The sequence below is a fragment of the Vombatus ursinus genome, unplaced genomic scaffold (genome assembly GCF_900497805.2).
Source record: "Vombatus ursinus unplaced genomic scaffold, bare-nosed wombat genome assembly UNPS02014791.1, whole genome shotgun sequence".
Lineage (NCBI taxonomy): Eukaryota > Metazoa > Chordata > Mammalia > Diprotodontia > Vombatidae > Vombatus > Vombatus ursinus.
Window position 1 is genome coordinate 9219447 of NW_020954569.1, and position 5286 is coordinate 9224732.

The 5286-nt window shown below is 36.4% G+C and overlaps 1 pseudogene; it reads right to left on the minus strand.

Moving 5' to 3' along the window:
• Window positions 1-2103, minus strand: part of LOC114048085 — a 17945-nt pseudogene extending 15842 nt beyond the window's left edge.
• Window positions 2104-5286: the final 3183 nt, after the last annotated feature.

Consider the following 5286-nt stretch of genomic DNA (forward strand, 5'->3'; position numbering starts at 1 on the left):
TGTGTGTGTGTGTGTGTGTGTGTGTGTGTGTGTGTGTGTGTGTAAAAGAAAGGGAATATTATGGTAGTAACAGAGAGGGTTAACAGATTGATAGTCTAAATGCCATATGTGTATCTAGAAAAAAAAATCAGAGAATTTAAAATAAGCTATAGTATAGAAGGTAGGTATTTTCTGGGGGATTTACTGAAGGATTTAGAACACAATTATGCAGAAAAAGAGGATGTGTTTAGAATTCATGATATGCCCTGTTTCAGAGTAACACTTACACCTCAAAGAGGAATAAGGAGACAAATGAGGCAGGGGTGGGGAAGATAGCTCTCTTTGTGTATATGTATGTGTATGTGTGTGTGTGGGTTTGTTGCATGTGCATGTGTATATGTATGCCCTTTGCCTTTCTGTGCCATGTTCTTTTGGTAACAATCCATATGTTTCTTGATGTCAAGGGGCAATGGATTTTCATCTATAGCCTAGACCAAATAACTGAGAAATCTATTCTGACATTTTTTTCCTGTCATTCTATAGAAGGGTTTGACAACCTTAAGGTCATAGTCACCTCCTTCATCATCTATTATGCATGGCTTTACTAATCACCATTTCTAGACCTCTCTAATTATCACTTTCCCATCACTACTCCAGGGCTGCCTAGAATTATAAAAAGGAAACTAAAAAATAATAAGCTCACAAAAATTGTGAAATTTAATTCATTTAAATGCCTATGTTCCAATCTCAGCTGAACCTTCAAAACTGTTCAATAATTCTCTTAATTTATTTTTTGAAGAATCCTTATTGATTGTATTTCCTATATTAACTCTTCCTCATCTTTTTTGGTCTCCTCAAGTAATAGCTTGCTTGCTGTTTTACTTTGTGAAAGTTAACTAATCCCTGTTTGCCTCAGTTTCCTCAACTTTAAAATAGAGATAATAATAGCATATACCTCACAGCATTTCTGTGAGGATCACATGAGAAAATCATTACAAATAGTGCTTAACATGGTATCTGGCATATAATAAGCAATGCTTATTCCCTCAATCTCATAACTCCAACCAAGTAACTCTTTTTCTCCCCCTGATAACCTTCTCCCCTCATATAGAATAATAGATTTCATATTTTAAAGGTAGCTCAGAGATTATCTACTCCAAATAAGAATCCTTGTTACATATCTTACAAATTTTCATTAACTATCAGTTTAAAGGCCTCCAGAAATGAGCCACTCATTTGCTTGATGAGGCATCCCACCTCATTCTAATTGATCACACTCAATTAACTCCACTATTTCCTCTTTACACACACACTCTTTTCAACCTCTTAGAATCTTCTCTGTACTACTATTGATAGTAAGTTTGTCAACTATCAGGAACATTCTATCTTCCAAATCCAACAGACTTTTTCAGTCTTTTTCCTCTGTGATTTCTTTGAAGCTTTTGACATTCTTCACCTCTCCTTTTAAATATGTTTTTCTTTTTTTCAGAAGCACCACATTTGCATATTTTTTCTTACAAATATCTAACCAATTTCCTGTCTTTTTGTCTAAATCATTTTCCTTTTCATTACTTATTAATATGTATCTTCATCTTGGTTTGAATGGTGTTTGTATTCTCTCTCTCTTTTTATCTCCCCTCCCCTCCTAACATTATTTCATTAAGCAATCTCTTTCTTTTTCACCTGTCTTTAAAGATCACTCCCAAATCTCCATCTCCTGGCCATATCTCTCTTATGAGTTCCAGATATGTATGTCTCCATTTTTCTACAGGGCATCCTTAGCACCTTAAATTCAATGTATTCTAAATTAAGACAATTAACTTCTATTTTCCTAAACCTAATCCTCCTAATTTCATTCTTTCTTAATGTCACCACATTTTACACTGTTTCCTATGTTTAAAACCTTGAAAATATATTTTATGATTCCTCACCGGCTCTGCCTGCTGAGGAGTGGCCAGGACGGAGCTGGGCCGTTATCGAGCGGAAACGAGTCATGTCGGCGGTCCAAGGTTGGAACTGAAACCGCCGGCGAGGAGGAGCACCGCGGGGGCCGGAGGCAGCGGAGGCGGGGGCCGCGGAGCGGGTCTGCTCAGTCGCTTCCTGAAGCTTTGCGAGCCGCCGCATCTGCCAGTATCTTCTGGTTCTCGCGGCATTGATTTTGGGGGTCAAAATTGGAAATTTTTATGTAGGTAAGAAGAAAATACGATGGGACGCTGTTAGGAAATGCTTCCCTCAGTCCTGTCCCATCCTAAGGATCCCTAACAGGTTTTTGAGAGATCTGTTAGGAACTGATTGGAATTTATAAGAACAAGAGCTAATACCCAATTGATAAATCGCCAAAGGAGATGAACAGACAATTTTCAAAGGAAGATATCCAAGATGTCAATAACCATTTGAAAAAAAATGCTTCAAGTTACTAATAATCAGAGAAATACAAATTAAGGCAACTTTGTTGTTCCACCTCATACCCCTCGGGTTGGTAAAGATGACAGAAAAGGAAAACAATGAATGTTAGAGGAGCTTTGGGAAAACAGGCCCACTAATTAGAGCTACTGGCTTTGATGAGAATTGGTTTGACCATTCTGGGAAGTAATTTGGAACTATACCCTAAAACTTCAGCAAACTGCAAACCCTTTGCTCCAGGAATACTACTACTAGGCCTATACCTAAAGAGGAAAGGGACTTAAATGAACAAAAATATTTATAGCTACTCTTTTGTGGTGGCAAAGAATGGAAAACTAATGGTTTTCCCATCTCTTGGGGAATGATTTAAGAAATTACGTCATATGAATATGATGGAGCATTTTAAATGAAGAAAAGGATGGTTTCAGAGAAACCTAGGAAAACTTGAAAAAACTAATTCAGAGTAAAGCAAGCAGAAACAGGAGGACAATTAATACAGTACAATACAATACACCATTGCAAAGACAAACAACTTTGAAAGACTTAAGAACTTTGAACAATGCAATGATCAGCCATGATTCCTGAAGAATCTACTACCTACTTCATGGCAAAAGATGTGATAGACTCAGTATGCAAAATGAGACACATTTTTGGACAAGACCAATAAGGGAATTTGCTTTTGCTTGACTATATTTCTTTTGTCTGGGGGGGGGGGGGTAATTTAATCATTTTGTTAGTAATGTCAGCATTTTAATAAAAGGATGATCATTTGGTCATCTCTCTCTTAGACCAAAAAAGAAAAAAAAAAGAAAATATATTTTATGCTTTCTTTTTCATCCCTTTTCTTATTTATTTACCAACTCCTCTCAGTTGGATTTTGAAACAAACAAACAAACAACTCTCACATTTATACCTCTTCTCTATATTCCCTGTCAAAAGTATACAGTATTTTATTATTAGCCCCTTTGACCACTGAAATACTCCTCTAATAGACCTCTCTGATTCCCACATCCTTCCCCCAACCTGCGCAAATACTTCATACCACTGTCACATTTATTTAAGCACAGATATAACCATTCTTCTACTCTTGGCTCAAAAATTACACATTCTTTAATTGGACATTGAATACCTTTAACCAAGTCATGCTACCTTTTCTTCCCACCCTCATCTCATTTAATCCCTTTTCACATGTAATATCTTGCTTGTTGCCCCAACCTCTTGGTTTCCACAAACTGAGTCTAACGATACAAAACTACTATTAAAAAATCATCTCTCATTTTGGTTTATATTTTCTCTCACCCAGTGTTTTCTCTAGTGAAATCTATATTTCACCTAAATTGTATCTATATCTTCAAAGATACAGGTAAATGATCCTCGGATCCTATATATGCAGTCAAAATAATAATACACTTATTAAGTTTAGGAGAGTCTTTATTTTTCAGAACAGCAACAGAAGAAAAAGAAATATCTTACAGAAGTCCATCTATAAATGTAGAAAATATATAAAAGTTTTGAAGTAGCTCATAAGCAATTAATAAAATTGTCCCCCTTCTTTAATGATTCCCATCAGCATCCTGAAGTACTCAGATATGTGAATCTGTGGTTCCCACAATGAACTAACTTGGATTTGTCAAAAGAGAAACATTTTCCCCTTTAACATTTAACTTTCAGTAAATAATGTTTCCACAAGGACAATAGTAGTCTCCCATACTCAAAGTGCTACCCTGTTGTGTAGATTAATTTGGAATCCAAAGACACAACAAACTTGGGGCTGCTGGACTGGTTCAAACAATATCCTAATCTCCCACTTCATCCAATTTAATTTTGTGTTTTGTTTTCTTCTTTAGAAGGTGTTAAAACCATCCTCAAGACTCAAAGTGCAGGGGCCAAATCTGACACTATTGATATCATTTCCTAGCCACATGAGTACAAAGCAGAGCTTTAGACCTGCTTAAATATTTAGCTGGTGGATCACCATAGGCAACTTAGGTACAAGAGAGCTCACCTCAGCTACATCAATTTATGGTATACTTGATGTATAAATGTGTTCAATAACCTTCTCCTGCTATCAAGGAATAAATATACTTTTGTTAACTGTTGAATGACATAAAGGGTCTAATTTCATCACAATATTAGATTTAAACTGCCGACTTCAGGCCAAGTCTAGAACAACCAGTCCCTTTCCAAATAAGGCCTACATTATCTGATTGATTCATCATGATGACTTTAGTTCCTTGCTGCTGTTGTTTCCTACATCAGGGACAACATATACAAATCTCTTTTCTCATATGTGTGTGCTACTCAAGAAATTCTCCTTCTTTTGATATAAGACTAGATTTCCAGATTCTAAAACAATGAAATATGTTCAAGACAATCCTAAATGTGATACTATCCCCCAAATCCCACTTCTGCTTGTACAAATTATCAATGTGGGATTATCCTGCCTCAGAAACCTGCCTTCTCTGGCTAGGAAGTTAGATTATAGTGTTCTTGGACTTGGGACTGCTAGTCAGGCAATCAGAGTATTCACCACTTTACACATGTAGTTTCTTTCTTTATGGCTGTAAGTTGAGAGGTTATTATGCTGCCTTTCAAGAATGAGGAATTTTCCAAGTTCCAAGGAAGTTGCCTTTCCAAGAGAAGGACTTAAAAGTGCATAGAAATTCACACGTGAGGCCCATGAGTGCAAGTGTAAATGTCTTTGTTCTAAGACATTTATTAATGTCTCCTAGGAAATCAGGAACCCTCCATATGCTCCTTTATTCTTTGGAACTCTCTGGAAAAAAAGAAGGTGGAAAAGGGAGTGTGTATAGAAAAAATATTGTCAGTAATCAGCCTGCTCCCTTTTACACTATATAGTCTCCCACAGGAATCTATTCTCTCAAGACCAACCAGCACATTTAT